This window comes from Amblyraja radiata, chromosome 3 (genome assembly GCF_010909765.2).
Source record: "Amblyraja radiata isolate CabotCenter1 chromosome 3, sAmbRad1.1.pri, whole genome shotgun sequence".
Lineage (NCBI taxonomy): Eukaryota > Metazoa > Chordata > Chondrichthyes > Rajiformes > Rajidae > Amblyraja > Amblyraja radiata.
The window spans coordinates 67,386,289-67,409,834 of record NC_045958.1 but is presented as its reverse complement, the minus strand read 5'-3'; the positions used below and the strand labels follow the sequence as shown (position 1 = coordinate 67,409,834).

The window sequence follows — 23,546 nt, the reverse complement described above, 5'->3', positions numbered from 1 at the left end:
ATTCTAGGATTGGCTACTTTATAATAGATTCTCAGCTAGCTTCATCGGTCACTGCATGTGAGTATGATGCAATTGCTATTTCTGATTACGCACCATTGAAACTATCAATCAAACTACCTGATTCCAAGTTTAGTGCTAAACAATGGCGATTTAATGCTACTTTGCTTCAAGATTTAAATTTTGTTAATTATATTAAAGATCAGATTGCTTTCTTCTTCTTGACAAACTCTACTGAAGAAATAGCCAATGGTGTAGTCTGGGATGCTTTTAAGGCATATATTCATGGACAAATTATTTCATACTGATTAAAAAACACTCAAAAAGAAAAACATATATTGGCTAATGACATTAACGAAATTGATAAAAAATATTCAAAAGCTCCTAGTTTAGAGCTCTATAAGAATAGAGTTGAACTTCAATTGAAATATGATTTGTTATTAGTATCACCGATTGAGAACCAGCTACTTAAAACCAAAAGTCAATTTTATATACATGGCGAGAAATCTGGTAAATTACTCGCTACTCAGTTGAAAGCTGTGTCGGCCAAACGTCAGATTACTAAAGTGAGTAAACGGAATGGTAAACTAACTATAGACCATGATGAAATTAATAAATCCTTTCAGGAATTTTATACGTCCCTATACCAATCAGAATTTCCTACTGATTCCAATATAATGCATGAGTTTTTAAAGAAACTGAACTTGCCAAATTTACCACATAATGAGTCTCTGTTGTTAGATGCACCCATCACGGAGGAAGAAATACAGAAAGCAATTATTTCAATGAATTCTGGTAAAGCACCTGGTTTAGATGGGTTTACAGTAGAATTTTGTAAAGTATTTTTCAAGTTTATTGTCTCCCTGGCTATGCAAGATTTTTAAAGAAGCCTTTTTAAGGAATAAATTACCACAATCCTTTTATGAAGCATCTATTTCTTTAATTCTTAAAAAAAGATAAAGACGCTACTGAAGTGACATCATATAGACCTGTGATCTATAGACCTTAAATGTAGATTCCAAAATTCATTCTAAAATATTAGCTATGAGATTGGAAAATATTTTACCGCAAATTATTTTTGAAGATCAGATAGGTTTTATTAAAATTCGTTACTCATACTTAGGAGATTAATGAATATCATATAAACAGCGTCCAATAAAACCCCAGAATGTGTCATTTCACTTGATGCCGAGAAGGCATTTGATAGAGTAGTATGGGAATACTTATTCAATAATTCAAGATTGGTCCAAAATTTATTTCTTGGATCAAGCTGATATATCATATACCTCAGGCTTCTGTACTTACCAATAATCAGAGATCTCCTTTTTTTCAGGCTCTTTCGAGGTAATAGACAGGGCTGTCCTTTAAGTCCTTTACTGTTTGATATTGCTTTGGAACCTTTGGCCACCGCTATTAGGGAATCCCCTTATATTTTTGGTATTGTCCGCGGGAATACGACACATAAGCTATCTCTTTGTGCAGATGAACTGTTATTATTAATTTCTAACCCTGAGAAATCTATTCCGGCAATAGTAGCATTACTTAATCAATTTAATAGTTTCTTTGGTTATAAACTAAATGTGAGATTTAGAGTGAGATTTTTCCATTAAACAATCTAGTTTTGAATTATGGACAGTTTCCATTTAGATTGACTACCAAAAGTTTTACTTATTTAGGTATTAAGATTACCAAGAAACACAAAGATTTATTTAAAGCTAATTTTATGCCTTTAATTGACCATATCAAACAACAGTTTACTAAATGGTCGCCAATGTCCTTATCTTTAATTAGATGAATCAATGCTATTAAAATGTTTATCTTACCTAAAGTTTTGTATTTATTTCAGACGATACCAATTTTTATCACCAAATCTTTTTTTGATATTATTGATTCCAAAATTTCCTTATATATATGGCAGAATAAAAATTCCAGACTAAGTAAAAAATACTTACAGAAATGAAAAAAAAGACGGTGGTTTGGTACTGCCGAACCTTAGATTCTACTATTGGGCAGTTAATGTTCGTTATTTAACATTTTGACCAAAAGATTTAAAAGATACCCAATGCTCAGGATGGATACATCTTGAACGTGATTCTATACAAGGGCTATCATTGGCTTCTATTCAAGGGGCCTCGTTACCTTTTACAATTACGAGATTGAATAAATATACGACTAACCCAATGTTAAGACATACATTTCGAATATGCTTTCAATTTCGTACGTTTTTTGGACTGAATGATTTAATCTTATCGAGTCCTATCTTATCTAATTTTTTCTTCCAACCTTCTAGTACAGGTACACAACCTTTTATCCGAAATTCCGGAAACCGAAAAGCTCCGAAAACCGGACATTTTTTCCAGGATGTCGTCTGCACACCAAAGCTCGCGTTTGGCGCCAAACTTGACCCGAAACGACCCACGGTCAACCCAGGTCTGTACTGTACTCCGCGGCGCTCGAAATCTAGCACCGCCCGCAGCCCCAGCTCCGCGACGTTGGGAGTCGGCGGCGTCGCAGCGCTGGGATACCAGCGGGGAGCGGGCAATGCCTTACCGGGTTGCCGTGCGGTAAGCTCCGGAGCGCTGTGGCTGCCGACTCCCAACATCGCGAAGCTGGGGCTGCGGGCGTCCGGCTGCGGGCCGCGCCGGTTGGAGCTCCGACCCCGGCGAAATCGATCCCTGGCTCCGCGGCTCCAAATCCAGCGCCGCCCGACGCCCGCAGCCCCAGCTCCGCGATGTTGGGAGTCGGCGGCCACAGCGCTCTGGAGCTTACTGCATGGCGACCCGGTAAGGCATTGCCCGCTCCCCGCTGGTATCCCAGCGCTGCGCCTCCGCCGACTCCCAACATCGCGGAGCTGGGGCTGCGGGCATCGGGCCGCGGGCAGCGCTGGATTTGGAGCCGCGGAGCCAGGGATCGATTTCGCAGGGGTCGGAGCTCCAACTGGTGCGGCCTGAGGGCTACGAGTGCCCCGGTCTCCGGGGAGGAGGCAGCCGCTCCAGATTTTCCCAGCCGCCCACGCTACCTCCCTCACCGAGTAACTGCTGGGATCAAGGAGCAAACTCGCGACCTTGCCGACACGAGCCGAGCACTCTACCACTGAGCCACCCGTTAAAATCTACGCTAAAAACCTTCCATTCCGAAATCCGAAAAATTCGGAAATCCGAGAAGTGTCTGGTCCCAAGGCTTTCGGATAAAAGGTTGTGTACCTGTACTGATCAAGCCTTTCTGTTATGGAAGAGGGAGGGATTAGTAGCTTTTCGTGATTCGTTTTTGGATGGTTGTTTTATGTCTTTCGAACAACTCTCCAATAAATATAATTTACCTAATTCACACTTTTTAAGATATTTACAAATCAGACATTTTTTGAAGACTACCCTTTTTTCCGCTACCACATCAAACCGAAATCTTGGAAAACACTTTACATTTGAACCCTTATCAGAAAGGATTAATAACGACTATTTATGAGTGACATTGTTGAACCCTTGGTTAAATTTGATATGACTTGGAGAACATTTATTCAACACTTTCACACAACATAAATTGCTCCCTCTCCAACCGTTATAAAAATTATTTTACCTTTGTATGGTAGAATGGACTTGACGACAAACGGGGACTTAAATTGTTGAAACTCTCAGCTCAGATTCTGTTTTGTTTTTTTTTTCTTCTAGTTTAGGGGGGTTTTGTTTCTTCCTTTTTTCTCTCTTTTTTCTTTTTTTTTCTTTTTATCTTTTTGTTTTTTTTCCACATATATATGTTTTCTTTTGAACATTTTACTATATTTACATAGAGACCGGGAGGTCTATATTCAACGTGTATTTTGATACTGGACTCATATTTATGTTATACCTGTTATTAATGTAATCCTGATCCCTATGTATCTATATCATTGTTATGTTTATCATTATTCTTTTTGTTTTGTTTTTTGTTTTGCTTTTGTTTTTTGGAAAGAAACTAATAAAACGATTTTAAAAGAAAGAAAGAAAGATTATCTGAGTTTAACCTTACATTCATCATGGTAGAGTTCAACCATTACTGAAGTTGTGGCTAGGCCTTTTAAAAAGGAAGGGGCTTCCGACTTCCAAGCAATGCTACATTTCATCGTACATATTTGGAAAGTCACATCAGACCTACAGTGAGAGCTGGGTCCCAGGTCCTATTATGTTAAGTGAAGAAATCAATATGAGGTGAGGTGGCCCCTCAGATGCCATTAAGATCATGATGCAGCCGGAGATAGCAGTGACCAAGGAAGTCAGTGCCTGGAGCAAAGTGTCCAGAATTTGGACACAGTGCTGGGAAGAAGTTTAGTGACCCTTCACGCTGTGGTCAAGGTTGATGAATTTGGCATAAAATCTCAGCTCACATCTTCATTTCAGTACTTGAAGACCCAATCATCATGCAGTGGTTTAGCCAAACAGCTTTTAAAGAGATAGATACGAAGTGCTGGAGTAACTCAGTGGGGCAGGCGGCATCTCTGGAGAAAAAGGATGGGTGACATTTCGGGTTGGGACCTTTCTTCAGATTGACAGTAGAGGGGCGAGAACTGGTGGTAAGAAAAGACCAGAAAAAAAAGCAGGGCCAGGAACAAATAACCAAGGAAGGGTGGAGCCCATAACAGTCCATTGTTGGCTGGGGAAGAGGTGATAATGAAGGTATATAAGGATGCAAAGTGGAAATAGTAGGCCGACTAGGGTGGGGGCTGGAGGAAGAGAGGGAATGCGGGGGTTACTTGAAATTAGAGAAATCAATGCTCATACCACTGGGTTGGAAGCTGCCCAAGTGAAATATCTGGTGGTGTTCCTCCAAATTGCGTGTGAACTGTTTGAGTGACTCCAGCATTTTGTGTCTATCTCCGGTATAAACCAGCATCTGCAGTTCCTTTCTACACAGCATTTAAGGAGAATCTGGTTATGTTAATGAAAGAGACAAGAGAATGGAGATCTGCTTAGAAAGTTAATGTCAGGCCACAAGTGTTCATTTCTAGTCACCTGATTTTACCGGAAAGATTTTTAAAACAGGCCACAAAGTGGTGGAGTAATTAAGCAGGTCAATTTCAGAATCATAAATTGGAAAATATAGAACAGGGTATCACAGAATGGTTGAATAATTCAAAAAATACTTTTGATTTTAATGAAAGACAACAGGAATAACCTCTCAGAAATGATGGATAACCAGACGATTAATGAAAATGAGGGATAAATGGAAATTAGCATTAGATTTTAAACAAGTGCTGGAGAAATTAATGGGACTGAAAGCCAATATATCTCCAGGGCCTCCTAATCTGTATCCCAGCACACTAAAAAGAGAGAGTCATGGAAATAGCGAATGCATTGGTTGTCTTCCATAATAATGAACTATTTCTGCAGAGTTGAGAGAGACAAATGCAATACCGCTACTTAAAAACGGAGGAGGAACGGAAATAGGAAATTCAAACTTCAGCTTCAGTTGTAGGGAAAGTTGTAGCCTAAAGTGTGCGATGACAAACTCTTCAGAAAATATCAATTGGATTAGAAAGAGTCAACATCAATTTATGAAAAGGAAGAGTCGAAACAAGGAACTGCTGATTTTGGTTTACCAAGGAAAGACACAAAATGCTGCAGTTACTCAGCGGGCCAGGCAGCATCCCTGAAGAACATGGATAGGTTGGGACCCTTCTGATCAACTTAGATTTTCCGATAGCATTTGATGAAGTCTTACATCTGCATTTCTTGTGAAAACTGTTAAGCAGATGGGATTGGAGGTGATCCAGTGGAATGTAATGATAGTCAGTTGACAGACAGCAACAGAAGTTAAGAATAAATTGATCTTTATCAAGATGGCAGTTGCTGATTAATGAGGGTCAGTGCTTGGAACCCATCTATTTGCAATGTACATCCACAATTTAATGGAGGAAACTAACGGTAGGTCTGGCAGCATCTCTGGAGAACATGGATAGGTAACATTTTGGGTCGAGACCCTTCTTCAGACTGATTGTAGGAGGAGAGAAAGAAGCTAGAAGAGGAGAGAGGCAGACTAAGCAAAGTAGGTTATAGGTGGACGCAGGCAAGAGAGGAGTTTTGATAGGTAGATAGTTGGTGTAGATCAGTGCATGCTCCTTTAACATAGTGACCTCACCACTACTAACCACTCCCCATTGTCTCCTGTATAATTGTAGCTTCCCCGCCTCTAGCTCTCTCTCTAGTCCCAGTGATGACCACGGACAGCTAGAGCATAATGTTTGTAGTGACTTTAATAAAGATACTTAGTAAGAGACTTTGTGTGTCGAACAAGTCCTTTTACATGGTGTCAGCGCGGTAGACTTGCGTCTCCTGTTTATCGGCTTTATTTTATTATTTGTTTCTCCCAGTTGTGTCCCCACCTTTACATTTTACTATGGCTAACTCATGCCGTCGTCCTGACAAGCTCGTTTTTGACGAGGACATTGTGCACCGCTGGACTGTCTTCCAGCGCGACTATGAACACTACATCGCTATCGCTCATCCTGGTGCCACTCCTGCGGTACAGGCTCACCTACTCCTCAACCTGGCTGGTCCGGGGGCTATGGAACATTATGTGTCGTTCGAGTTCGTCCCTCCGGAAGACCGCTATGACCCGGTATGTCTCATGAACAAATTCACTGCCCTATGCGACATACCCACCAATAACATTATTGAGCGTTTCAAGTTCTTCACAAGGCGTCAGGTTCCCGGTGAGCACATTGACGCTTTCATTGCCTCTTTGCGACATATGGCTCGGCGGTGCCGCCTTGAAGCGATTACAACGGACGAATTGATCAGGGACGTCCTGGTCAACGGTCTCCTAAACTCTAAGCTGCGTGAAGAGCTCCTAATGAAGCCCGACCTGTCGCTAAAGGATGCTATGCATTCGTCTCGTATGGCCTCTGCTGTTGGCTCCGTATCTCACCCGGCGTCCCAGGACATCAATTTCACCGGTACCATTGGCCGGCGGCGGATCAATCGCCCGCCTCGCCGGTTCACCCCCTCTGCACCCGCTAAGGTCACCCCTCGTCGCTGCCAAAATTGTAATTTCTCGTCGCACCAGTTCAACGTTTGCCCAGCGCTGGGTAAAACTTGCAATTCCTGCGGGAAGCTTAACCATTTTTCTGCAGCCTGTCGTTCTCGTGGGTTCCCAGGCGCGCTATCACAGTCCAAACAGTTGGAACAAAGGTCAGATGGACCCCTGCAGCTTGAGAGACCCACGAGAGTTTGGAAGAATGAGAGGGTGTCCCAGTGCAGCATTCAATATTCTGAGAGTATGAGACAGACTGCATGCAGGGAGGATGTTTCCCCTGGCTGGCAGGGTCTAGAAATAGGGGGCTATCGTCTTGTAAAATGGAAATATTTGGAATGAGATAAGGAGAGACATCTTCCTTCAAAGGATGCTACATTCGCTACCACAGAGTTGTATACATTTAAAAAGAAGATAAAGTAGGCACAAAAGACTTCAAAGTGTATGTTAAAGAGAGGAGGCGATCAGTCGTGTTCATACTGAATGGTGGAACAGGTTTGAAGGGCCAAATAGTTATCCATCTTCGGTATTTTTATAATATACTAGACCAAGTGGGACCCGTTTGGTCCCTGTTAGAAGGGAGCCCTGGTCCCCCAACGCAATATTCCACCACTGATCCATAGCCCCCAACTGGCGTGGCAATTTGTAAAATATAAGATGAATGTGAACGCATCTCACTCTCCCTCTAGAGTCCCCCATTCCCCTCCATTATACTCCCTCTCCCCACCCTCCACCAACCCTCCTCTGCTTCTTCCACTCACCCCCTCCCTCCCCTCCTCTATCTTCCCCTCCATTACCTCGCCATCCCTCTTCCTACCCCATCCTCCTCCATTCCCCTCATCCGCCAGCACTCTCTGCCCCTCTTCTTCATCCTCCCTCTTCTTTCCCCTCTACTCCCCCCTCCCCCACTCCCTCCCTCAACTCTCCCTCCCTCTCCTTTCCCCTACCCTCTGTCACTCACTCCCTCCCTCCCTCCATAACTCCTCTCCCTCCCTGCTTCCCCCACTTGGCAGCTGATTTTAAAAACTGAGTTTTTGTAAAAGAGATCCCATTGTGATGTCATTGTGGGGTGGATCACTGCTGATGGGCAGTTTATGTAAGTGAGATCCCATTGTGATTTTATTGTGGAGTGGAACACTGCTGACGGGCAGGGCAAGTTGTTTAAAGTGTTTTTTTTTGTGTTTAAACATCAATAACGTAAAATATACTATCAATCTGAACGAAACTTGTTTAATTTAAATCAGAGGAAAATGGTGAGTAAGGTGGTTCAAAAATTGTAATGCTACCGTGTACCGTTGCATTACAATATAGGTACATACAAACTGGCAAACAAACAAGATGAGAATTTTACTAATATACTAGATCAAGTGCAGACCCGTTGGGTCTTTTCCCCCAATGCAAGATTCCACCACTCACCCATTCCCCCAATGCAGGTCATTCCCCCAACGCAACATTGCACCACTCACGCATAGCCCAAACTGCGCAGGCGCGGCTCATTTCTCGTCATCCCCCAGCACTCCCTCCATCTCCTCTTCACCCTCTTCAATCCCTAGAGAGGGAGAGGGGGTAGAGAGGGAAGGGGTGGAAGCGAGGGAGGGGTAGTAGAGAGGGCGGGGGTAGAGAGGGAGGGCAGAAAGGGAGGGGGTAGAGAGGGAGGGGAGGGGTAGAGAGGGAGGAGAGGGGAGTAGAGAGGAGGGGTAGAGGGAGGGGGAGAGGGGTAGAGATGGAGACAGGCAGAGGGAGGGGGTAGACAGAGAGAGGGAGGGGGTAGAGGGAGAGGGAGAGGGGTAGAGATGGAGACAGGCAGAGGGAGGGAGTAGACAGAGAGAGGGAGGGGGTAGAGGGAGAGGGAGAGAGGGAGGCGGGTAGAGGGAAAGGGAGGGGTAGAGTGGGGGGGAGGAGGGTAGAGAAGGAGAGGGCGATGGAGGGGGTAGAGAGGGAGGGGGTACAGAGGGAGGGGGTAGAGAGGGATGGGGGTAGTGGGAGGGGTAGAGAGGTTGGGAGTGTGGGTAGATAGGGAGGGGGCATCTCCCTCCTCCCCCTGTCCCCATCTCATCCACAACCCCCCCCCCCCATTTCCCTCCTCATTTCCCTCACCCTCCTCCCCTCACTGCCATACCCGCCCCAGGACCTACCCAGGTCGTAGAACAGCGCCAGTGCCTGGAACTCGGCCCGGCCCTGGCTGTACACTCTAGCCGTCTGCTCGGCCACCGCCTGGGCTCCAGTCCAGGTCCCAACTTCATCTCCGGGCTCGTCCCTGACCACGGATCCAGGCTCATCCTTGGTTCCAGCAGCTGCTTCTTTTCCAGCTCCAGCTCCAGCACCACCCTCCCCACCGTGCGCCAGGCATCGGGCGGCGGTAGACGCCGCCAATCCTCGTTCACCATGAGCGCTGGAGTGCCCCTCCATCCCTGTGTGTCCCGTCCTGCCTTGCGAGTGCATTGTGACGTCACTCATGGGTTTTTTTCCCGAAATGGGGGAGTTTTCGGGCTGTTTTTAAAACTTACAACGATTAACCACCTCAGAAATATAGGTGGGAATGCGATGGGAAGATGTTTATCGTGAGTAGATTGTGTGCAAATGAGAAGGCTGTGGCTTAGCATTTGGAAGAAAATAGTGATTAACCAGATATTGACACATACACACACACACAGCCATAAACAAGACAATGAGTTTTAGTATTATAGAGATACTAGACCAAGTGGGACCCAATGGGTCCCTGTCACATGGGAAGCATGGTCCCCCAACGCAACCCGTTCACCCAACGCAATATTCCACCACTCACCCATAGCCCCCACGGAAGGCCTGGTCCCCTAATGCAACCCATTCCCCATCGCAATATTCCGCCACTCACCCGTTCCCCCAATGCAACCCTTTTCCACCTCTCACCTGTTCCCCCAATACAACCCAGTCCCCCAATGCAATATTCCACCACTCACCCATAGCCCCCAACTGTGCAGGCATGGCTCATTTCCCCTCATCCCCCAGCACTCCCTCCTCCTCCTCTTCACCCTCCCTCTTCTTTCTCCTCTCCTCCCCCACTCCCTCCCTTACCTCTCCCTCCCACTCCTTTCCCCTACCCTCAGTCACCCCCTCCCTCCTTCCATAACCTCTAGCCCCTTCCTCTCCCTCTATCTGTATAAATAACATTAAACAACAATCCTCTCCTCATCCCCTCCCCCACTCCCTCTCCTTACAACAATGTAACAAATCACTCATTGCACTGGCAGTCCTACCTTTGTTAACAGTGTAACAGTGGAGCACTGCTGCGGGTAGTTTATGTAAATGAGATCCCATTTTGATGTCATAGCTGTAACTGCCACTGCAACTTCGTCATGTTTCTCAAAGTGGGGTTTTGTAAAGTTGAAAATGTGAATAACTTGTAAAATATTACATAAATCTGAACGAAACTTGATGCACCATGTAGTGGCTACTACACACCAGACCACGTGACAACTGTGAGTAAGATGGTCCAAAAATTGTAGTGCTATCGTGTACTGTTTTGGCGTAGTTCCGCGATCACATGGGCAGACATGCGCACACACACACACACACATAGAAACAAACAAGATGAGAGTTTTAGTAATATATAGATAGATTTACCCTGCAGTAACACCCATCTCCTTTACTTTTCAATATTACATCTCCATTGAATCTTTATCGTCTATTTTTACATTTTACATTAAATTCCTCTTCTCAATTTCCTGGTTCTTTGCAAATACCAAAATTCTCCCAATCCAGAGGCTTAACTGCTTTTTTTTGTCTACGTAGCAGGACATCACCTTTGATTCTATACAATTGTTTTCACTGAAGTCAAACCGACGTATCTGTAGGATTTTCAACTTTTAAAGGGATTGACACTTGTAAATGTTTCCATTAATTCTTAATTATTAGCCATTGCCTGTTTACTGTCATATATTTTAATGTACCTTCCCAATTTATAACTGAAATCTTATCTCATCATGTAGAAACAGGGAATTGCAGATGCTGGTTTACCAAGGAAAGAAAATGCTGGAGTAACTCAGTGGGTCAGGCAGCAATGCTGGAGAACATGGTTAAGTGACATTTTGGGGTGGGACCCTTCTGCAGTCTGAAGCAGCAACCTGACCAAAACATCACATATCCATGTGCTCCAGGGATGCTGCCTAACCCACTGAGTTACTCCGGCATTTTGTGCTTCTCATATCATCATGATTTGCTTTTGCTTAGATTAGGACACAAGTTTCACATTGACAATAATCACTTTTTTTAGCATAAGAGTTTGTAATATTATATTCACCCTTCACTTATGTATTCTACAACTCCAGATTACTGAACTCTTTCTCAGTGCACAGCTTTACAATTCAGCTGCCTGGCATTTATTGGTTCATCTCCATGATAATTTGTAATCTCTGAGAGTTATGATAGGGCTCTCTGCCTATCAGGATGGTGAAAACTGATCCGCTGAGAGTTTTGAAGAGAAAATCAAATGCAAGTTTGAGGGAAGATAATTTGCAGTACTGATGACGAAAGAATGGTGACATAGGACTGACTGAGTTGCTTTCCTAGGAACTGACTTCCATTCAATTGTTTAAATTAATCCTTCAGCAGGATGGAAGGAGGCTTGTGTGCCACAGCCCAACTGATTTAATTCACAAAATGCTTGAATAACTCAGTGGGTCAGGCAGCATCTTTGGTGAAAAGGAATCGGAGACCTTTCGTGTTGGAACTCGTATTCAGACTTCTTAGTCTGAAGAAGGATTCTGACCTGAATCATTACCTGCCTGACCTGTTGAGTTACTATCTTTGGTATAAACAAGCATCTACAGTTCCTTCCTACACAACTGATCTGAATGGTTTGCTTCAGAGCTGTACATTTTCCAAATTCTTTGAAAAAGGACAGAACTATTTCTTGTCATCTCTGAAACACATTTCATTTCAAATTATTATTCCCAAAATTCCCACTTTAACCAGTTATATAATAGGCTTGCTGTCCCTCTGAGTTTGTGTTTGAGATCCCAGAAATTAATCTTCTGGGCACTACTCTGTGGACCAAAAGAACACTCAGAAGCAATAAAGAAATGATGATCTTTTTTCCTTTGAGGATTTTTTTTTTACAAAAATAGTATTTTGACTGAATGGTGATTGGTGGCCCAGAAAACCTCCTGCAATATATGTTCAACTAAGGTTGGAAACCCTGTTAACAGCTATTTACCATCCAATCCATCAATGGATTCATGATTCAGACGCAAACCTGCTTTATAAAACCATCTGTCTCTGAAGGTAATCTGCAGTCAATCCAAGGGGTCATTGTTCCAGGCAGACTTCATTGTGATGTATTGTTGTGATTGATATCAGGCATCTGAACCCCATACATTGGGACACTTTAAACTGGAAGTTCTGAAAACAGTGCATTAAAAATACTGATGAGAGTGGTTGCAAATACAAATACATTGCCCTGTCCGATTCTGCATTGTGGTTAATCAAAATGCGTAATTGAAAAGCTAAATTAAACGATTAAACTTAATTATCTTTACTTCAACATTATAAATAATTCAGATAATATGAGATAATAACTTTAAATATTTAAAATTATATAATTTATTAATTTGCCAAATCCATATCTTTAGAACTTTTCCATTATATTCATAATGTCCATACATTATGGACTATAGTTGTCTTGGGCTTCCTTGCTAATGGAACAAGACCTTGCTCTGTCATGATCATGAGATGACTGATTTGCAATGGCTATCCCACATTAACAATGTTTCATCAGACATCCTCTACTCCCCCGTTGGAAGTAAGTCAGCTTTGGTCCAGACCGACTGTCTATGAAAGTGGACTGTAACGTTGTCTGAATTATTTACAAACATGCACTTGAGAAATATCAAGTAAAAGCCTTTCCTCTGGAGTGAGAGAGTAGAGGGGAGATGGCCAATATAAAAAGTGGAGGGTGAGGGATGAGGCAATCACTGAAAAGTTGATCACATCTGTCCATTATCCCTCCCTTATATGGTTCAACACTTCCTTTCTTATCAGGTTTCATAATTTGAAGATCACAAGTTATGACATAGGAGCAGAATTAGACGATTTGGCCCATCAAGACTGAAGCCCATTGCTGTCCCCACTTATCACGTCCCAGCCTCTGTTGCAAATTCATTCCTTCCTTCCCCTTCCCCTCCCCCACCCCTACCCCCACCTGATTCCATCTACCAATCAATCCCTCCTCACCTGGATCTATCTATCAATCACTTACTATTTCTTGCCCACACCTTCCCTCACATTATTATATTGGCTCTCTCCCATTTACTCCTTCAGGTCAGATGAAGTCTTGGCTCCAAATGTCAACCATCCCTTTCCCTCCACAGATGTAGCCTGGACTGCAGAGTATCTTGCCGGTTTGCTTTATGCTCCATATTCCAACATCTGCAGTGTCTTGTGTCTCCATCCAGTCCACATAGAGTGTGATTGAGATATAAATTGAGCAGTTATAAGCATCATGATATCTTGGTTTGCTGAATATAAATCTTTCGCAAGTACTGGCTGTCATCAAGTCAAGTCAAGTTTATTTGTCACATACACATACGAGATGTGCAGTGAAATGAAAGTGGCAATGCTCGCGGACTTTTGTGCAAAAGACAAACAACCAAACAACCAAACAAACTATAAACACAATCATAACACACATATTCTTTTACATAATAAATAATGGAAGGAAAAACGTTCAGTAGAGTTAGTCCCTGGTGAGATAGGCGTTTACAGTCCGAATGGCCTCTGGGAAGAAACTTCTTCTCAACCTCTCCGTTCTCACCGCATGGCAACGGAGGCGTTTTCCTGAACGTAGCAGCTGGAACAGTCCATTGCAGGGGTGGAAGGGGTCTCTCATGATATTGTTGGCTCTGGAGTTGCACCTCCTGATGTATAGTTCCTGCAGGGGGGCAAGTGAAGTTCCCATAGTGCGTTCGGCCGAACGCACTACTCTCTGCAGAGCCTTCTTGTCCTTGGCAGAGCAATTCCCAAACCAGATGGTAATGTTCCCGGACAAGATGCTTTCCACCGCCGCTGCGTAGAAGCACTGGAGGATCCTCGGAGACACTCTGAATTTCCTCAATTGCCTGAGGTGGTAAAGGTGCTGCCTTGCCTTACTCACGAGTGCTGAGGCGTGTGATGCCCATGTCATATCCTCGGAGATGTGGACTCCCAGATATTTAAAACAGTTCACCCTATCCACAGGATCCCCATTTATCCTCAATGGAGTGTACGTCCTCGGATGATGTGCCCTCCTAAAGTCCATGATCAGCTCCTTCGTTTTTTTGATGTTCAAGAGGAGGCTGTTGTCCTGACACCAGAGTGCTAGACCAGCCACCTCCTCCCGGTAGGCCTTCTCGTCGTTGTCTGAGATAAGGCCCACCACCACAGTGTCTTCAGCAAACTTAATTAATGAGTTGGAGCTGAACCTAGCCACACAGTCATGTGTGTACAGGGAGTACAATAGGGGGCTGAGGACGCAACCCTGGGGCGATCCTGTGCTCAGGGTGAGGGACTTTGATGTATTCCCTCCCATCTTGACTACCTGGGGCCTGGCGGTGAGAAAGTCCAGGACCCAGGCACACAGGGAGGTGTTGAGCCCCAATTCCATTAGCTTCCCGGCCAGTCTGGTGGGGACTATCGTGTTGAAGGCTGAACTGTAGTCTATGAACAGCATCCTCACGTAGCCCCCCTTCTGGCTGTCCAGATGGGAGAGAGCGGTGTGCAAGACCTGGGAGACAGCATCGTCCGTGGATCTGTTCGGACGGTATGCGAACTGCAATGGGTCCATGTTCCGAGGGAGGAAGGCGCAGATGTGTTTCTTCACAAGCCTATCAAAGCATTTCATGACTACCGAGGTAAGGGCCGGTAGTCATTCAGACAGGCTGGGAAGGCATTTTTTGGTACCGGTACAATGATGGATTTTTTGAAGCAGGCAGGGACCATGGACTTGTCCAGGGAGAGGTTGAATAATGTAGTGAGCACTGGAGCTAGCTGCGTAGCACAGGACTTGAGTACTCGCCCCGAGATGCCATCGGGGCCTGCAGCTTTTCTCGTGTTCACCCGTGTCAGAGCCCTCCTCACGTCGTGCTCGGACAGCGAGAATGTGTGCACATTCCTCCCTTCAGCTTCGGTAGCCAGCCCGCTGGCGGTATTGTCGATAGTCGGCAGACCTTGAGTGGTGTTGCCCCTCTCGAAACGAGCGTAAAAGGAGTTCAGGTCATCAGCTAGGGAGGTGCCGGCACTTGCGGATGAGGGAGGGGTGCTCCGGTAGTTGGTTACAATCCGTAGCCCCTGCCACAGGCTTCTGGTGTCCTGCTGCTCCATCTGTAACTCCATCTTGTTTCTGTACCTTCTCTTTGCGTCCTTCACCGCCCTTCGTAGTCGGTAGGACTCTGCCTTGTAGACGTCCATGTTTCCTGATGCCAGGCCCGAGTTGTAGGCAGCGGTGCGAGCATTCAGGGCCACACGAACAGACCTGTCTACCCAGGGTTTTTGGTTCGGAAAGGTGCTTACCCTTACCATGGGGACGATGTTGTCGGTTACTGTTGCGATGAAGTCCGTGACTGCTTCCGCGAACTCACTGACGTCACTGGAACTTGCTTCGAACATATTCCAGTCGACATCACTCAGTGCATCTTGCAGCATGGCCTCTGACTGGTCGGACCACCGCTTTACGTCCCTCGTCTCTACCGCTTCCCGAACTATCCTCTGTTTATACACCGGCAACAGGAAAATGGCAGCGTGGTCAGATTTTCCTAGGGAGGGAGTGAAACGGCCTTGTAGCAGTTGAACGGTGTGTAGCAGTGGTCCAAAGTTCTCTCCCCCCTGGTGGCACACGTGATGTGTTGGTAGAAGTTCGGCATGACCTTCTTGAGATTTGATTTATTAAAATCTCCAGCCATCACCATAGCCGCATCCGGGTACTTGTTTTGATGTCGACATCGCACAGTGCCGATAGTTATTCAGGATGTTATTTGAAGACTTTTTATTCTTCACCCTTAATTACTCCTTAATAGTACTAAAGCAAGTGATCTGTAAAACAAGTGGCCATTTGTGATTTGTTTATGGAAACTTGTTTGGAAACAATATGCTACATTTTCACCAACTCCCATTATGACCACATTTCAAAAGCATTCAAATTAGATGCGAAATATATTTTAGGCCATCCTCAAAAAAAACTTTCAATTTGATATTTTGCGTCATGAATATTCTAACTTTCGCATGACTCTCCTCCACAATGTTATGCGTAGGTTGTAGCCGGTGCTGACCAGTGAATTTCATTGGCTCATTGGGGAAAAAAAGCAGTAGTTTTCAGAACCCAGGATAATCGACAGGCTGTGTTAAATGCCCGCCGAGCTTCACAGCTGTTTAAAAGTTGTCTCCACTCCTTCTCCCCCCTTCTTTCCCCTCCCCCGCTCTTTTAAAGGACTTACCGTACACTGTGCTTTAGCCATCTTTTTAAAGCACCAACCTTCCTGTTCATCGCGGTGTGTGTCTGTTTCACCTTGGTTTTGCACCATGTGAATTTTTTAGACCTAACGGGCTGGTGAAGGAAGCGATGTGTTTGTGTGTGTGTATGTGTTCACTCTGGCAGTTGCCGTTCCAGTTGCCGGTTTTTCAGGCGACTGCTGGCAACTTGACAGTCGCCGACAGTCTGCTGAAAAATCGCCTAAGTGGGACAGGCCCATTATTCTACAATCACAATTCAACTGAAAAGTAGTTTCTATTTCACAAGCATTTTCGCAGCCTAGTTTTGGTGTTCCCTTGCTGGGAATCAATAATTTTCTACAACCGCTTCGGAAAACATCAGATACTGTGCATGTTTATGGGTCAAGAGTCATTTGCCATTTGCACCTGGACTGGAACAATGAAATACTTACTTACTTACTTAAGGCAGCTTTACAAGCACATTAAATGCAACAACACACCAAGAAATATGCAATAAATTATCAGCTGTTCTGGGTAACCGGGCCATGATAGTACAAGCCAAAGTGTATGGTACAATCTTAGTTTCAAGTCTATAGCAGTTACGTCCTGAGGTAGGGTTGTTGTTATGGTTGTGCAGGGTATTTCAAGAGCCAAGTTGGTTGATGGGAAGAACCTGTTCTTAATCCTGAGGTAACGGTTCTCAGACACTGGTAACTTCTTCCTGATGGGAGCAGAGAGAAGATGGCATGATGGCGTGGCCAGGTACAGCCAGGCGGGCCTTTGATGATATTGGCTGCCTTCTTTAAGCCGCGTTTCCTGTAGCTCCCTTCGATGGTGGGAAGATCGATACGTGTGATGGATCAGAAATGTCCACCATTTTCTGCAGCCTCCTTTCATCTTGAGCATTCAAATGACCAAACCCAGAATGATGCAACCAGTCAATATGCTCTGAACCACACACCTGTAAATGTTCATTGGAATATTCAGTAACATGGCGAATCTTCACAAAATTCCAAAGAATTCAATGGTTCTTTACATACACTGCACAGTGAAATTCTGCTTAGATACATAGATACATAGAAAATAGGTGCAGGAGTAGGGCATTCGGCCCTTCGAGCCTGCACCGCCATTCAATATGATCATGGCTGATCATCCAACTCGGTATCCCGTACCTGCCTTCTCTCCATACCCCCTGATCCCTTTAGCCACAAGGGCCACATCTAACTCCCTCTTAAATATAGCCAATGAACTGGCCTCGACTACCCTCTGTGGCAGAGAGTTCCAGAGATTCACCACTCTCTGTGTGAAAAAGTTTCTTCTCATCTCGGTCCTAAAGGATTTCCCCCTTATCCTTAAGCTGTGACCCCTTGTCCTGGACTTCCCCAACATCGGGAACAATCTTCCTGCATCTAGCCTGTCCAATCCCATAAGAATTTTGTACGTTTCTATAAGATCCCCTCTCAATCTCCTAAATTCTAGCGAGTATAAGCCAAGTCTATCCAGTCTTTCTTCATATGAAAGTCCTGACATCCCAGGAATCAGTCTGGTGAACCTTCTCTGCACTCCCTCTATGGCTATAATGTCCTTCCTCAGATTTGGAGACCAAAACTGTACGCAATACTCCAGGTGTGGTCTCACCAAGACCCTGTACAACTGCAGTAGAACCTCCCTGCTCCTATACTCAAATCCTTTTGCTATGAAAGCTAACATACCATTTGCTTTCTTCACTGCCTGCTGCTTGTATTGCTCACACATGCACGAGTCACCATATTTAGGTGCTGTTTACAAATGTCCAAAGTCCGGTCCACATTCTCAATGTGCTGGAGATGTTCTTGATGCAGATAAGCCCCGGGCAGCTGCAGGGCCTCCTCCGTCACCCTCAGCCGGCTCGGCCCGCGAACAGACATCCCTCTCCTTGCCCGACCACCTCTGTGTTCTGGGGTTACCTGCTGCAGCCAACCTTGAAGATGCTGGAGGCAATACCCCAGTCCCTCTCCTACTGGCCTACTCTTCTCGTCCGTCAGGAAGTAGAGGCATTGATAGAGTTTTCATAATTGTATAAATTAGCCTAAATTGGCATGAATGGATGGATCTTCAGAGGTGCATAGTCCCAGGATTTGAAGTTGTTGAGTTTCCCCACCGCCATCCCACCGATGTAGACAGGTACATGGTCCTTTAGCTTCCCTTCCTGAAGTCAACAATAAATTCATTGGTCCTGCTAATGTTGAGAGCAAGATTGTTCTACTGACAGCACTCCACCAGATTATCGATCTCCCCCCTGTGCTCCTCCTCATAGTTTCAGCAGTTTAATTCACCTCTTTGAAATAAATATGATATGGCAAGTTTGGCTGGGTAGATGGTGCTTTTCTTAGCATAATAGAGAACAAGGGCAAAATGACTGTCCATTTGGCACCTCCACAGACTCCTCTGTCAATCTTCTCAAGTTTGCGCATGACACAACCCTGATTGGACTGATCCAGGATGAGGAGGAATCCACCTACAGACAGGAAGTGACACAGCTGGCGTCCCGGTGCCATCGCAACAACCTGGAGCTCAATGCTCTTAAGACAGTGGAATTGATTGTAGACTTTAGGAGAGTTCCCCCTCCCCTCCCTCACTCACCATCAACAACACCACAGTTACATCTGTGGAGTTTTTTAAGTTCCTTGGAACCATCATCTCCAGTGACCTTAAATGGGAGGCCACCATCGACTCCTCAGTCAAAAAGACCCAACAGAGGATGTACTCCCTGCGGCAGCTGAGAAAACACAGTCTACCACAGGCAATGATGGTCCAGTTTAGTACTGCCATTATAGAGTCTGCCCTCACTTTCTCCATCATGGTCTGGTTTGGCTCAGCCACCAAGCATGACATCCGGAGGCTGCAGCGCATCGTTCGATCAGCCGAGAAGGTTGTTGGCTGCAAACTTCCCCCCATTGATGAACTGTACACGGCAAGGGCCAGGAAGCGAGTGGGTAAGATCATCTCTAACCCCTCTCACCCTGGCCACAAACTCTTTGAAGCACTTCCCTCTGGAAGGAGACTCCGGACTGTCAAAGCCGCCACAGCCAGACATAAAAACAGCTTTTTTCCACGAGCAGTAGTTCTACTCAACAACCAAATGTCTGTAGCCTCCTTTTCTCTGGTATTTTATTTCACTCTTCATATGTTTAAATTATAATGTTTTATTCTTAATTGTTTACTGCATATCGTGTTGTTATCCTTGTGAGCAAAGCACCAAGGCAAATTCCTTGTATGTATACATACTTGGCGAATAAAATGTATTCAATTCAAATGTATTCAATTTGGAATAGGAAAGTGGAGATATTTCACGAGAAATGGGTTGTGCATCTTAAATTTTGCTGCTTCAGAGGGTTGTTAAATGATCAGTCGGTGAGCATGTTGAAGGGTCTTTGAACGAAGAGAACCTTGCTTATATTTATTTTGTTCTTTCTAGATAGGTTGGCAGTACTCAATGTTGATACGTTACCCAGCAAAGAGAGAGAAGGATTGTAATTGCATATGTGCTGGACAGAAGCTTCCCCTCCTCTTTAGATACGGTGCCAGAAGACTGGATGATTGTAAACGTGTGCCCTCGTTCAATACACGGAAGCAGGATAAGCCTGGTGATTACTGAATGTTACCAGTTGAGAAGTTTTTTAAAACCCTTGTCCAGAAGAAACTCAATAGGCACTTTGTCAATGTAGGCAAATAGTTAAGGGCCCACTTGGATTTATCCCTGGGAAATTGTGTTTGACTAACTTCATGATAGTTTCTGGATGAAGGCTGTGAAGTTAATGCTCTGTACAGAGACTTTCCAAAGGCATTTGATGAAGTGGACTTGGTAGGCTCATGGACATAACCGGAGCCCTTGGGAAAGAAGCAGTCATCAAATCCTCATTAACGTGTTACTGATTCCATTGTGCAGTATTTCTGCTTCAGTTGAAACAGCGGTACAGCAGTTCCAGTGCCTACAGGTGAGGGGAGTGAGTATGTGCAAAGGTTCACTGAAATAGAGAATGGTGGAACAAAACCTGGGGGGGAGACCAGTACTATGTGTGAGAATGCCTTGAAAACCCTCGGGATGCAGCTTGGATCCCAAGGTTACCTGGAGATCTCTGCTTGGAGTAAAATGTTTACATCCACATGGTTTATGAGTATCAGTTCTTGAATTCAATGTGTAATTAGAGGGAGGTGCACTCAAAGAAGGTTTTCTGTAGTAAATTAAGTTGCTTCCAAATTGTTTGCAGAACAGTCGTTCTTAATTTTATCCTAAACTTCTGCCTTTGTTTTTTACTTTATAATCATTTCTTCCAGTGTACAAAGGATGTGAATCACATTTTATACACAATCTACTGCGTCCCTTAGTTTGAGTTGCTTTGTTAAAAACATTCTGTCTTCTAAGAACATATTTAAACTTTTAAACTAATTTATTCAGCCATTGCAAAAATGATTTCAATGCTCCAACTATACTGGCAGTTTGGTGTCACAGGCATCTCATAACAATTCAAAATTATACCATGCCGAAACTGAAACTTCTGAACATTATTACTATTGAAGTTTACCTAAATTGTTAGGTTTGTGATGTTGGACAGTGGTAACCTTCAGCTGTTAGAACTTGTGATCTTCCATTCATTTATCAAGTTATTGTTGTCAACCAGAATTGGCTGGTAATGTACTTCCAGGTTTGCAATCTTTTTAGAAATTGGCACTAACTTGCTGTAACTGTTTTAAGCCTTCAATAATTCTGTGACGGTCAAACATTTCAAAGCAGCGGTGTAATTTCTTGCAGAGATCTTGCCAGTTATTCTGGGCACATTCACTGGCAGATTTTTGGACTGAAGTCTTAAGTCCTACAGAGTCCTAAACTGTGTGGGCTGTTGAAGTAAGACTAAACATGTTTTTTTTAATTTCTATAAATGGAAGCAGCAGATGCACAGAGTCAGGGTGCTTCATTTTACCTGTTCCAAACACATAATTGTTGTTGATAATGCTCTGCATTTAAGACCTTTCAAGACAGTGTCACAATTTACCTCTGCAAAGTGAACAGTTCAAGTATTATTTGGAAATCAGTTTCATGAAAGGAAGTTGAGGCTCAATGCAATGAGAATGTTTAAGGTCCCCAATCCTTTCCACTCGTCACTTTAATTTCACGTTTCATGTATTTTATGTGTTTTATGGCTGTTGGCAGATCAATTTCCCTCCCGGGATAAATTATTCTGTTGTATCGTATCGTAAATGTAAAATCCCACAGTAGTTTTACAGGATACTGCAATAACTGAGGAACAGCCGCTATATTGGAGATGCCACCTTTTAGATAAGGGATCAAATCTTGTCAGGAAATACCAACATTATTGTGGATAACTGTCAACAGTTCCCCAGATAAATGCAAACTAGTTGTGTACTTCCGTATCCAATCCATTTGGGCACAGGTTCCAAACTAACTGACGGATTCTGATTGATGGATCTATGAGCCTTGATTTGAGTCTGCTGGTGGACCATGCATAACATGGTGCATTTGGAGATTTGGTCTTAGACCCTTAGCTTTGGCACAAGACTTCCAAGGGTGTTCCTTGCAATGCAGACATGAAGCACCCCAAACGTTTGACAGTCAGCACAGCTGAGAATATCCCATTGCTATCAGACCCAACTTATTCTCATCAGTTTCATGGGTACGGCTTGTATAGATCACTTGATTGCATCAACCGGCAAGGTTCATCTTGAAAGCCTGGCAGATTGTGTAAGGAAATGGGGTATCTGAGCTGAGTATTGGAATTCAAACATCTTGTTAAACCTTGTCTGTTCTTCTGGCTGGAAGTGAAAGATTCCATGGTGCTACTTTTAAGTTGAGTTACATTTTGTATTCTGGCAATATTTACCCTTTAACCACAGAAACAGATTTATCTGGAGATTATTATATTGTTGTTTGTTGGATTTTTCTGCGTACAGTTTACTACCAGTTTTCTTGCACTGCTGAAATACTTCATCGGCTGTGAAGCCCCTTGAGACATCCGGAGGTCACACAATGCTCCCTAGAAATGAAAGTCTTTATTTCTTCTTATGATGTGGATCAGTAATGCTGTTAGCACCCACTGCTTGCTTCAGTCAGTCTGTCTGGGTGTACAAACAATAAACAATAAGGCAACTGTTGACAAATGTGCCTTGGCCATGTTATACTGCACATGCATGCAGATAATTTGAATACACTGGTTTTGTGTGAGAGGTCTTTGTAGGTTCACATGGAGAATGTTAAATAAGGAGTCTGCAGTTCTACCACCAATAACTAACTCCAACAGCAGTGTGAGAGCTGCCATTCCCTCACACAGTGTCGACTAATTCCCAAAGGCTCCATCCTGGAGAACTGGTTAGAGAAGTGAAAATAATTAAAATGCCTAACTGTAGGAAAAAACCCTGGTGCTTAATTGATTGATGCAGCGTACATAAATGAGAGCTACTAAATCTGCACAAATTAAATCTGTTCAGTCTGTGACTTTCTGGGATTTCAGTTTAGAACTTGGTAATAGATTTCTGCTGTAAGCAGTCTCTTTCAAAATAATCAATAACTTTACACTCTATTCAACAGTTCAAGAGCTTATATATGTCGTAGAGTCTTTGAGTCATAGTTACACAGCACGTAAACAGGCCCTTCGGCCCAACATGCCCATGCTGATCCAGAAACCGTAGCTAGACCAGTCCCACCTACCAGCATTAGGCTTATATCCCTCTACACCCTTCTTATGCATTTATCTGTCAAATATATTTTAAATGTTGCAATAATAGCTGACTCCACCACCTTCTCTGGCAGTTCATTCCATATACCCACCACCCACTGCAAGGAAAGATTGCCTCTCGGGTTCCTGTTAAATCTTTTTCCTCTCACCTTAAATCTATGTCCCCTGGTTCTTTGATTTCCCCTATTCAGGGTAAAAGGTTCTGTGCATCTACCCTCTCTATTGCATGTTATAGGAATTAGAGAGAGATTGGGGTGTATTTGAGTACAGATACTTTTATAACAGATCTCCAGCCATTATAAACTAAAGTCTTGCTGCTGTTCAAGAAGCAGTTGCAGAGTTTGATTTAATCAAATAATTTATATTTTCAGTAGGGGT

General features: G+C 44.0%; 1 long non-coding RNA gene across 1 annotated transcript; it reads left to right on the top strand.

Annotated features, from left to right (window-relative positions):
* The first annotated feature begins 5,802 nt into the window (after positions 1–5,802).
* Positions 5,803–23,186, top strand: LOC116970681. Its single transcript, XR_004411259.1, has 3 exons — positions 5,803–5,812; positions 19,836–19,838; positions 23,122–23,186. It is a non-coding gene; the product is annotated as an uncharacterized LOC116970681 (long non-coding RNA).
* The last annotated feature ends 360 nt before the right edge of the window (positions 23,187–23,546 follow it).